The sequence below is a fragment of the Salvelinus sp. IW2-2015 genome, linkage group LG7 (assembly GCF_002910315.2).
Source record: "Salvelinus sp. IW2-2015 linkage group LG7, ASM291031v2, whole genome shotgun sequence".
Lineage (NCBI taxonomy): Eukaryota > Metazoa > Chordata > Actinopteri > Salmoniformes > Salmonidae > Salvelinus > Salvelinus sp. IW2-2015.
In genome coordinates, this window is record NC_036847.1 from 18003049 (window position 1) to 18016140 (window position 13092).

At 40.6% G+C, this 13092-nt stretch overlaps 1 long non-coding RNA gene across 1 annotated transcript; it reads right to left on the reverse strand.

The window, feature by feature from the left end:
• Positions 1-9796: 9796 nt before the first annotated feature.
• On the reverse strand, positions 9797-12291 carry LOC139028006 (uncharacterized). The gene is made up of 3 exons (XR_011480140.1): positions 12081-12291; positions 10769-10996; positions 9797-10536 (listed from the first exon to the last, which is right to left on the reverse strand). It is a non-coding gene; the product is annotated as an uncharacterized lncRNA (long non-coding RNA).
• Positions 12292-13092: the final 801 nt, after the last annotated feature.

The following is a 13092-nucleotide window of genomic DNA, read 5'->3' on the forward strand; positions in this document are numbered from 1 at the left end:
TCAATAGTTGGAAATAGTTCATTGAAAATAATGCCATTGTTGATTATATGCTTTTTTTCATTAATTAGGCTATTTTCTCTTGAATCATATGGTCTATCCGCTAGAAACTCATGGACAATATTAACACCTACAAACAATTAATACTATATATGAATACATTTTTATTTCATGTTTTCAAGTAAAAATGACAAAAGTTAACATAGATGACCTGTTAATTACCAAAATTACAGAATTCTCGGTAGTTTTGCAAACCTAGTTCTGGGTAGCTCTCATTTTTATGTGTGGATTTAAAACTGGCAACACTGTGGAATTTAAATCCGTGCTAATTTTAGAGATGGGTTCCTGACCAAAAAACACATCCTCCAATTTGGTCTATATTGGTCTTCCTTCGTCTTTCAGTTCTCTTTTTTTCCCCCTTACTCTCAGGCTTTTAAAAATGGTTATCTTCCTAAGTCGTTCCCCCATTTTCCTGCTTTCATTGCGTTGTCATCTATAAAGTCCTCTCTCAGATATAAAAATATTGCAGTGTAATGATGTGGACAAGGTTTTAGATTCTTGTGAGAGAGATTGCTTGCCAAAAACAAAGCATATAAATTGATGCTTGAATGCTGAAGGTAACGGCAACTTTTTATTTGTTTTGTAGTACCAGGCTTGGTATAGAAAGGTTTATCTTATTTGGCATAATCACTAAATACTCTCACACTTATTGCAGTGAAAGCATTTCAAAAGCTCTTGGTTGGTTGAACCTGTGAAGGATATTGCACAGAGTCTCGGTATTAGACCCCCCCAAGGTGACGTCCATGAGATTCTCAGCTTCCGTAATAATCTGAACTACAGAACTACTTTTACCTATTTTATTGAATACTGTTAAATTACCGTTTATATAATGGCTTCAGAAAGAATTCAAACCAATTGACTTATTCCAATTCTACATTGTGTTATTACAGCCTGAATTAAAAATGTATTAAAACAAAATAAATCTTACCTATCTACACACAGTACCCTGTAAAGACAAAGGGAAAACATTTAAGACATTATTGCATATGTACAGTTGAAGTCGGAAGTTTACATACACCTTAGCCAAATACATTTAAACTCAGTTTCACAATTCCTGAAATTTAATCSTAGTAAAAATTCCCGGTCTTAGGTCAGTTAGGATCACCACTTTATTTAAAAAATGTGAAATGTCAGAATAATAGTAGAGAGAATGATTTATTTCAGCTTTTATTTCTTTCATCACAATCCCAGTGGGTCAGAAGTTTACATACACTCAATTAGTATTTGTTAGTATTGCCTTTAAATTGTTTAACTTGGGTCAAACGTTTTGGGTAGCCTTCCACAAGCTTCCCAGAATAAGTTGTGTGAATTTTGTCCCATTCCTCAAGGCAGAGCTGGTGTAACTGAGTCAGGTTTGTAGGCCTCCTTGCTTGCACACACTTTTTCAGTTCTGCCCACAAATGTTCTATAGGATTGAGGTCAGGGCTTTGTGATGGCCACTCCAATACCTTGACTTTGTTGTCCTTAAGCCATTTTGCCACAACTTTGGAAGTATGCTCGGGGTCATTGTTCATTTGGAAGACCCATTTGCGACCAAGCTTTAACTTCCTGACTGATGTCTTGAGACGTTGCTTCAATATATCCACATAATTTCCCCCCCTCATGATGCCATCTATTTTGTGAAGTGCACCAGTCCTTCCTGCAGCAAAGCACCCCCACAACATGATGCTGCCACCCCGGGCTTCACGGTTGGTATGGTGTTCTTCGGCTTGAAAGCCTCCCCCTTTTTCCTCCAAAAATAACGATGGTCATTACGGCCGAACAGTTCTATTTTTGTTTCATCAGACCAGAGGACATTTCTCCAAAAAGTACGATCTTTGTCCCCATGTGCAGTTGCAACCCGTAGTCTGGCTTTCTTTTATGCCGGTTTTGGAGCAGTGGCTTCTTCCTTGCTGAGCGGCCTTTCAGGTTATGTCGATATAGGACTCGTTTTACTGTGGATATAGATACTTTTGTACCGTTTTCCTCTAGCATCTTCACAAGGTCCTTTGCTGTTGTTCTGGGATTGATTTGCACTTTTTGCACCAAAGTACGTTCATCTCTAGGAGACAGAACGCGTGTCCTTCCTGAGCGGTATGACGGCTGCGTGGTCCCATGGTGTTTATACTTGCGTACTATTGTTTGTACAGATGAACATGGTACCTTCAGGCATTTGGAAATTGCTCCCAAGGATGAACCAGACTTGTGGAGGTCTACAATTTTTTGGCTTATTTCTTTTGATTTTCCCATAATGTCAAGCAAAGAGGCACTGAGTTTAAAGGTAGGCCTTGGAATACATCCACAGGTACACCTCCAATTGACTCAAATGATGTCAATTAGCCTATCAGAAGCTTCTAAAGCTATGACATCATTTTCTGGAATTKTCCATGCTGTTTTAAAGGCACAGTCAACTTAGTGTATGTAAACTTCTGACCCACTGGAATTGTGATTAAGTGAAATAATCTGTCTGGAAACAAATGTTGGAAAAATTACTTGTGTCATGCACAAGGTAGATGTCCTAACCGACTTGCCAAAACTATAGTTTGTTAACAAAACATTTGTGGAGTGGTTGAAAAACGAGTTTTAATGACTCCAACCTAAGTGTATGTAAACTTCCGACTTCAACTGTACATACATTAAGTATTCACACCCCTTTGCTATGACACTCCAAATTGAACTCGGGTGCATCCAATTTTCTTTGATTATCCTTGAGATAGTCACTACAACTTGATTGGAGTCCACCTGTGGTCAATTAAATTGTTTGGACTTGATTTGGAAAGAAACACACCTGTCTATATAAGGTCCCACATTTGACAGTGCATGTTACAGCAGAAATTAAGGAACTGTCCATAGATCGCCGCAATAGAATTGTGATGGCAGCATCATGCTACTGGGATGCTTTTCAGCTGCAGGGACTGGGAGACTGGTAAGGATAGATGAAACAATGAATTGGGTCAAATACAGGCAAATCCTTGATGAGAACCTGCTTCAGAGTGCAACCGACCTTATTAAACTGGGGGCAAATATTTACGTTCCAACAGGACAATGCCCAAATCCAGATGTGCAAAGCTGATAAAGACATACCCAAGATGACTCAAMGCTGTAATTCCCGCCAAAAGTGATTCTACAAAGTATTGACTCAGGAGAGAATACTTAATGTACTGTACTATTTTCAATAAATTATCAAAAATGTCAAACAATGGGTGAGTGTGTATTTATTTAATCAATTTTAAATTCGGGCTGTAACACAAAGTGTAGTAAGTCGAGGGGTATGAATATTTTGTCTGTGTGGAGTCTCATTGGTGCTTCTTAACAGGAAGAGTTTGCTCTGCAAAAGCTTTGAGTTTAACTACACACAGCCTGGGTGGTATAGTTGTACATATGGGCCCCAGGTTTGGTCTAAATAATTCAAAATTTGGATGATGCGTTAAGCCACAAAAATATTCACTCCAGTGCTGCTCCCTCCTCTGGATATACAAACCCTCAGGGTTAAACACATTTCACAGAAAACAAAAACAAGAAGCTCATCATTCAATTGCTCTTGGCCCACACAGCAAGACATGTCTTTCCCAACTTTATTGTCCTTTTAGCCAATCTGCTATTCATCCACTGCTATGTTTCCTTGTGTCTACATGTTTTGTGGGCCAGTAATCGTTGGTGCACAACGTGAACCCCAGCAGATAATTAGTCCTTAAACCAATTTAGGAGGCAGATGGAGGAGGCTTCGTCTTGCCCTGAGGCCTAGCCCTGTTATCCAGCTCAGGACTAGGCCTTGGCCGAGGTGGTTTCCCCCAGCTCTGGCATCGTTTTAAGAACCAAGTGACATTACCTCATCCCAGTTCTGGATTAATACAATTTCCTGTCAGTGTGGCTTTGGAAAGTCCTTGCCAACTTAGCTGCAGGCAAGGCACCAAAGTCCAAAAGCCACGTTTTTGAGAACAAGGTGGCCATTTTAGGTTTGTCATCGTGACGTGTGGAGCTTAAAGTGCTACCTGTGGTTTTGGAGAGAAAGTGGGGAGAAAGGGATTAGGAGTGGCAGGGAAAAAAGAGTAGTGAATTCTGCAGACATTGGTTTTCAACATTTTTTGTCCATCCTGCAATCCTTGAGTCAATGTTTTGGTTTCATTGTGCTGGGAACAGTAGGAGGCCTAGAAGTGCGAGACACAAGGCATTGTGCATGTTTAGGCAGCATGGTTCTAAGCCATCATTGAGTCAGATGGGATAAAACTCTCCCGTAGCAATCCATGTTGGGAAAGCTACAGACACCTCCCTGTGAAGTGTCATATGGTTACTGTGGTGGACACGTATTTGTACACTTCGTTCTTTCAGACAAATGTTTCCCAGTGGTCATATTGTTGTACTTGGCCTATGTTGGTGAACTCTGAAAAGAGTGCAGTTGTGATTTTAGCAAATGTTAGAAATTCAGGTCTTAATGGACATTTTTGAATGATGGATTTTCATCATTTAGAAACAACTTATGGCACTTTTTATTACAACTAAATAGTTCATCTTTAACTCAAACATTGACTCAATTGAAATAAATTGCTTATTAACAAGAAATCCCATTTTCTCCAGAGCTTTCACTTCCAAAACTGAAAGCGGGTCAAATCCATCAATGCAATTGTTGGTTGTTATTACTCTGCAAATTAGTCCGCAGTCTGATAAAGCAAATTCCATTGTCATTCTCCACTGATTGCTCTTATAATCAGGTTCATAGGTTTAATTGATTATCATTCGTGATCTATTTTTCTCCAAGGAAAGGAACAATGCCCTTACACAAACAATTACAAACCTTGCCAATACCTGTGAAACATTCAGATTCTATGCTCTAATAAAGTTATTATTGCCAACAAAGTCTCTAAAAACAGTACACTGTCTCATAATGGTCTCATAACATGAGTCCCTTGTTTACAGTATAATCACAAGGCGTAGAATCACCTCTTCGTGGTAGTTTTTATAGTATTGTGAAGTGTTGGAACAAGCTCCACATCAGACACCAAATGAAACAAAAAGCCTGCTATAAACATCAGTATTCCACAAAGACATCCTATTGAATCTTTCACATGGTGCTACTCTGCAGATGTCTGTTTATCTGACTTTCCTGAGTTAAAATGATTAAATGTCTCCTTTAATTAGATTACTGATTTCATTTGTGTTCTTGCCGTCAAACATGTCAACACGCTGGAGACAGAGGAGAGGAAAGTGGAGAGTCAATACAAGCCTCAGTAATAACACTGACAATAGAAAGTTGTTGATTTAGACCCTGGATTTGAGAATAGCTGTTTATCTACACTCCCTAGAAAGAGGTTTACAGAAGGAGGGGGGTCAAGACAGGTTATGGGAGAGAGGGGAGGGGACATGAGGCGAGTTTAGGGCCAAGCTAGTTCACTCCAGGGAAGGCAATGATTGGCACTTCTGGGAATACTCAAGAAGACACATTTTCCCAGCGTATGTTTCATGCAGAAACCTTGACATAAAGTTTGGTGGTGTGTGTACATGTGATTGTGTGTGGTTATTTCATTTTAGTTTTGGAAATGCTGCACTTGTATCTGAACACCAGTAGAGGTCAGGCTCCTCCTACATACTCTTCTTTCTCTTACATTCAGATCATACATGCAACTATAATCTGTTTTCAACTTAGCCATATCAATTAAATTCAAAGGGCTTTACTGGCATGGGAAACATAGATAATAAACAATCAGAAATTAACTGAAAACATTACACTCACAAGTTTCAAAACAGACATTTCAAATGTTTTTATTGGCTATGTACTGTCTTGTAACAATGTGCAAATAAACTCAGCAAAAAACAAATGTCCTCTCACTGTCAGCTGCGTTTATTTTCAGCAAACTTAACGTGTAAATATTAGTATGAACATAAGATTCAGCAACTGAGACATAAACTGAACAAGTTCCACAGACATGTGACTAACAGAAATTGAATAATGTGTCCCTGAACAAAGGGGAGGGTCAAAATCAAAAGTAACAGTCAGTATATGGTGTGGCCACCAGGTGCATTAAGTACTGCAGTGCATCTCCTCCTCATGGACTGCACCAGATTTGCCAGTTCTTGCTGTGAGATGTTACTCCACTCTTACACCAAAAAAACCTGCAAGTTCGCGGACATTTCTGCGGGGAATGGCCTTAGCCCTCACCCTCCGATCCAACAGGTCACAGACGTGCTCAATGGGATTGAGATCTGGGCTCTTCGCTGGCCATGGCAGAACACTGGCATTCCTGTCTTGCAGGAAATCACGCACAGAATGAGCAGTATGGCTGGTGGCATTGTCATGCTGGAGGGTCATGTCAGGATGAGCCTGCAAGAAGGGTACCACATGAGGGAGGAGGATGTCTTCCCTGTAATGCACAGCGTTGAGATTGCCTGCAACGACAACAAGCTCAGTCCGATGATGCTGTGACACACCGCCCCAGACCATGACGGACCCTCCACCTCCAAATCGATCCCGCTCCCGAGTACAGGCCTCGGTGTAACGCTCATTCCTTCTACGATAAACGCAAATCCGACCATCACCCCTGGTGAGACAAAACCACGACTCGTCAGTGAAGAGCACTTTTTGCCGGTCCTGTCTGGTCCAGCGACGGTGGGTTTGTGCCCAAAGGCGAAGTTGTTGCCGGTGATGTCTGGTGAGGACCTGCCTTACAACAGGCCTACAAGCCCTCAGTCCAGCCTCTCTCAGCCTATTGAGGACAGTCTGAGCACTGATGGAGGGATTGTGCGTTCCTGGTGTAATTCGGGCAGTTGTTGTTGCCATCCTGTACCTGTCCCGCAGCTGTTGCATGTTTCTGATTTATGGATCCTGTGCAGGTGTTGTTACATGTGGTCTGCCAATGTGAGACGATCAGCTGTCCATCCTGTCTCCCTGTAGCGCTGTCTTAGGTGTCTCACAGTACGGACATTGCAATTTATTGCCCTGGCCACATCTGCAGTCCTCATGCCTCCTTGCAGCATGCCTAAAGCATGTTCACACAGATGAGCAGGGACCCTGGGCATCTTTCTTTTGGTGTTTTTCAGAGTCAGTAGAAAGGCCTCTTTAGATTGTCCTAAGTTTTCATAAGTGTGACCTTAATTGCCTACCGTCTGTAAGCTGTTAGTGTCTTAACGACCGTTCCACAGGTGCATGTTCATTAATTGTTTATGTTTCATTGAACAAGCATGGGAAACAGTGTTTAAACCCTTTACAATGAAGATCTGTGAAGTTATTTGGATTTTTACGAATTATCTTTAATAGATAGGGTCCGGAAAAAGGGATGTTTCTTTTTTTACTGAGTTTAGTTGAAGTACAAAAGGGAAAATGAATAGACTGATAAATATAGTTTGTATTTACAATGGTGTTTGTGCTTCACTGGTTGCCCTTTTCTTGTGGCAACCGGTCACAAATCTTGCTGCTGTGATGGCATAGATATGGGAGTTTATCTTAATTTGATTTGGTTTCAAATTCTTTGTGGGTCTGTCTAATCTGACTGAAATATGTCTCTGTTAGGAAGTGCAGCTCAGTTTTCACCTCATTTTGTGGTCAGTGGGCAGTCTTCTCTCGGGAGCCAGGTCTGCTTACAGTGGTCTCTCAATTGCAAGGCTAAGCATTCTCTACTTTCAGGTCAGTCACAGTGGTCAGGTATTCTGCCACTGTCTGCTCTCTGTTTAGGGCCAAATACCATTCCAGTTTGCTTTGTTTTTTGGTTAGTTCTTTCCAATGTGTCAAGTAATTTCATCTTTGTTTTCTCATGATTTGGTAGGGTCTGATTGTGTTGCTGTCCTGGGACTCTGTGGGGTCTGTTTGTGTTTGTGAAAAGAGCTCCAGGACCAACTTGCTGAAGGGACTCTTCTCTAGGTTCCTTTCTCTGTAGGTGATGGCTTTGTTATGGAAGGTTTGACATTTGACTTAGAATTCTAGTAGGGTGAGGCCGGGTGCTGAGAACTGTTCTAGTGCCCTCGCCAATTCGTTGATATACTGTATATGTTGAAGAGGGTGGGGCTTAAGCTGCAGCCATGTCTCACCCCATAGCCCTGAGGAAGGAAATCAGTGTGCATGAATATTATGTTGTATGTTTTTTCCCCCAACACTGCTTTCCATCAATTTATATAGCAGACCCCAAATTGAGTCAAAAGATTTTTTGAAATCAACAAACCATGAGAAGACTTTGCTTTTGTTTTGTTTGTCAATTAGGGTGTGCAGAGTGAATATGTGGTCTGTCGTACGGCAATTTGGTAAAAAGCCAATTTGACATTTGCCCAGGATGTTGTTTTCACTGAGGAAATGTAGAAGTGTGCTGTTTATGATAATACAGAGGATCTTACAGAGGTTGCTGTTGACACAGATCCCACGATAGTTATTGGGGTCAAATTTGTCTCCACTTTTGTGGATTGGGGTCATCAGTCCTTGGTTCCACATATTGGGGAAAATGCCAGAGCTGAGGATGATGTTAAAGTATAGCCAATTGGAATTTGTGGTCCGTATATTTTATCATTTAATGTAGGATACCATCAACACCACAGGTCTTTTTAGATTGGAGGCTTTGTATTTTGTCCTGTAGTTCATTCAATGTAATTTGAGAATCCAGTGGGTTCTGAGTCTTTAATAGCTGATTCCAAGATTTGTAGTTGATCATGCATATGTTTTTGATGTTTATTTGTTATAGGGCCAAAAATATTGGAGAAGTGGTTTATCCATACATCTCCATTTTGGTTAGACAGCTCTTTGTTTCGTTTGTTTAGTGTGTTCCAAATCTCCTTCAAAGCTTCACTGCTTTAATCCTGCTACTTTAAAGGATATATTTTCAGGCTCTTTTCAGTTAGCTGATCCTAGGATTGCAGGAGATTTTGAGTAATTACTCAATTCATCACAACTAATTTAATCCTCCATCTTCAAATACATGTCATCACACATTCACCTCCTTCTCTGCTTACCACATAGCAATGCATAGAGTAAGGGATTGTCATGGGAACAGGATTTTCCCAGTGTTGAGGATTCGACCGTTTCAGGGGAGAGCTCCCGCTTGGAACTCTAGTTAAAACATTACTAGTGTTGAGGTCATTTTGATGTGTTGAGACAAAAGTAATGTCGACCGATACACACAAATACTTGCTGTGTGTGCGCACACCTGAGTTGTGACAGTCCGAGTCGGCAAACCCAATGACACTACATTTCCATTCAGCAGCTTACATTGTGTCAAAATGAATGTATTTACAGAAGGCCCTATGTCATGTTCACAAGAGAGTGTTTAACTGTTGCCAGCCATCTTATCACCAGAAAGTAATGTATACATACTGTATGGCATGTGCGTCATGTTGGTCTTGTGTTCATTTTGCTCACTACATTTTACAGCTATGCAATATTTAGAGGCAGACTTGTCAGGATCTACGAGATTCACCTTGTTTAGAGACACCACAACTCAAGACGCATCTGGCAGCCAAGGCTACCGTCATGGTTGGATGTGTATGATCGCCAGTGGTGGAAAAAGTAATCAATTGTCATACTTGAGTAAAAGTAAAGATACCTTAATAGAAAATTACTAACGTGAAAGTCACCAAGTAAAATACTACTTGAGTAAAAGTATCTGGTTTTAAATGTACTTAGGTACAGTGGTGTAAAGTACTCAATCATACTTGAGTAAAAGTTAAACATTTAATTCCTTATATTAGGCAGTGGTGGATGTACTTCAGTATCAAAAGTAAGAAACGTAAATCCAAAAAGCAAAACAGCCAGACCTTTTATTTAGCTTGAGCTTTTCTGAAAAGGTAACAGTCTTACAGCTGCAAGAAGAACAGATTTAAAATAGTGGATTCTCAAATAGGCAACATTTCAAAATACATCTCTTACAGACAAAATATAATTACGCCTTAATGGAATATAGCCAGTAAACGTAAGCACTTAATCACTTTGCTTTAGAAAAAACATCCTATAATAGAACTCTATATATAWWTTTTTTTTTTTTTGAGCTAATCAAAAGTACACACCTCACTGTAGGAATATGAGGACATCACCACTAATGGAACTATTAGAAATCAGTGTGTCAGATCATGCCATTGTAACAAGAACACCTATAACTTGTGAATTTTAAACATAAATTAACAAAACGCATACGGCATCCGTGTCCTTGGACTTGCTAGCATTAAGCTGTCATTACTTGAAGTTGAGGAATTTACATTTCATCTTCAGTAAAAGCTGGTTTTCAAARTTTCTGGAGTCCAGCCTTGCACTCCTGGGGCTGAAAACAAATCCTGCAATGCTGAACAGCCTTTCACAGGCAGCTGATGCAGGTAAAGGTGTGTTTAACTTCAGAGACAGCTTACAGACTGCCAGGAAGGACTTGAGCAACGCCATATGAYCAGCTGAACAGGCTAGGTATCCGTACAGCTGTTTGACACTTTCTTGTGTTTGAGATGTATCCATGGCAGAGAAGAAGTCCTCATCTGATGAACTGGTGCCACCACCTAGCTGCAGCAAGAGTTCTTCCAGGTGGTCCTTGATGTAGTCTATTCCTGAAACACAAGGAAGATGACAAGAGAAATCATGCAGTTGTGAGCCTACATTAATCCATCCCCCATCTATATAAACCAAGCAAGAGGGCTAAGTAAGCTACCCATTTCACTGAACTCAAAGTCAGGAATGTAACTTAAATGGGTGTTTCTCAAATCTATGAGGTGTTAAAATGTACACTATACACAGTTGATTATGAAGAATATACTGTTAATTAACCCCATGTTGTCTTACCCATTCTGATGGTGGTGTCATCCTTTGTCCACGTTGTTTTGAATTTGGGGAGAAGGATTGTAGCTGCTATCAGCTCAGGGTCGTGAAACATGTGCTGAAGCGCTTCTTCAGTCCCAGTTGTAGCGCATCCACCAGAGGCTTACAGTACTTCAGGAACAACTTGATTCTGTCAAGGATCAGCAGGGTGATAGTTGGAAGTAGGCCCCCTATCTGGATATTGGTTTCAGCCTGCAGGATGTTGAACAAAATATATACAGTTGAAGTCAGAAGTTTACATACACCTTAGCCAAATACATTTCAACTCAGTTTCACAATTCCTGACATTTAATCCTAGTAAAAATTCCCTGCCTTAGGTCAGTTAGGATCACCACTTTATTTTAAGAATGTGAAATGTCAGAATAATAGTAGAGAGAATGATTTCAGCTTTTATTTTTTTCGTCACATTCCCAGTGGGTCAGAWGTTTACATACACTCAATTAGTATTTGGTAGCATTGCCTTTAAATTGTTTAACGTGGGTCAAACTTTTCGTGTAGCCTTACACAAGCTTCCACAATAAGTTGGGTGAATTTTGGCCCATTCCTCCTGACAGAGCTGGTGTAACTGAGTTAGGTTTGTAGGCCTCCTTGCTCACACATGCTTTTTCAGTTCTGCCCACAAATTCYATAGGATTGAGGTCAGGGCTTTGTCCATTTGGAAGACCCTTTTGCAACYAAGCTTTAACTTCCTGACTGATGTCTTGAGATGTTGCTTCAATAGATCCACATAATTGTCCTACCTCATGATGCCATCTATTTTGTGAAGTGCACCAGTCCCTCCTGCAGCAAAGCACCCCCACAACATGATGCTGCCACCCCCATGCTTCACGGTTGGGATGGTGTTCTTCGGCTTGCAAGCATCCCCCTTTTTCCTCCAAACATAACGATGGTCATTATGGCCAAACAGTTCCATTTGTTTCATCAGACCAGAGGACATTTCTCCAAAAAGTACAATCTTTATCCCCATGTGCAGTTGCAAACCGTAGTCTGGCTTTTTTATGGCGGTTTTGGAGCAGTGGCTTCTTCCTTGCTGAGCGGCCTTTCAGGTTATGTTGATATAGGACTCGTTTTACTGTGGATATAGATACTTTTGTACCTGTTTCAGCATCTTCACAAGGTCCTTTGCTGTTGTTCTGGGATTGATTTGCACTTTTCGCACCAAAGTACGTTCATCTCTAGGAGACAGAACGCATCGCCTTCCTGAACAGTATGATGGCTGCGTGGTCCCATGGTGTTTATACTTGCGTACTATTGTTTGTACAGATGAACGTGGTACCTTCAGGCATTTGGAAATTGCATCCATGGATGAACCAGACTTGTGGAGGTCTACAGTTTTTTTCTGAGGTCTTGGCTGATTTCTTTTGATTTTCCCATGATGTCAAGCAAAGAGGCACTGAGTCTGAAGGTAGGCCTTGAAATACATCCACAGGTACGCCTCCAATTGACTCAAATGATGTCAATTAGCCTATCAGAAGCTTCTAAAGCTATGACATCATTTTCTGGAATTTCCCATGCTGTTTTAAAGGCACAGTCAACTTAGTGTATGTAAACTTCTGACCCACTGGAATTGTGATACAGTGAATTATAAATGAAATAATCTGTCTGTAAAATTAGTTGTGTCGTGCACAAAGTAGATGTCCTAACCGACTTGCCAAAACTATAGATTGTTAACAAGAAATTGTGGAGTGGTTGAAAAACAAGTTTTAATGACTCCAACCTAAATGTATGTAAACTTCCGACTTCAACTGTATATAATAATACTGTGTTTCCTAACCCTATACAAAGGGGACCACTAACCGTTTCACCTGATTTAACTACAGTAATCAATGGCTGGATGAGTAGTTGACTAAATGGATCAATGATAGTGTATGGCTACAACATGTGAAATAGTTATTAGTCCCCAAGCAAAGGGTCAGGAAACACTGAAACAGATTTAGACAACATTCAAGACCTTCAATTATGACAAAATAATGCATAATCCTTACTTACACTGGAATCTCAGTCTGTGCAAAAAACTTTAATCTTCTCCAAAAACTTGGAAAGCTTTGAAGAAGTTAGAGCCATTGTCTGTTGTTCTCACAATCTTAACCCGGATTTCAAACTCAGAATGGATGTCATTAAGGGCGCYTGTCAACAAATCAAAGGTGTGCGATCCTCTCAACCGTTGACAGGGATGCAGAGCATCTGTTGACTGTCAGGGTCTATCCAGTGGGCAGTAACACCAATGAAGCTCTGTCTTCTTGTAGACCAGCAGTCAGTGGTGGTGGCGATGTGGTCAACTCCTCTCA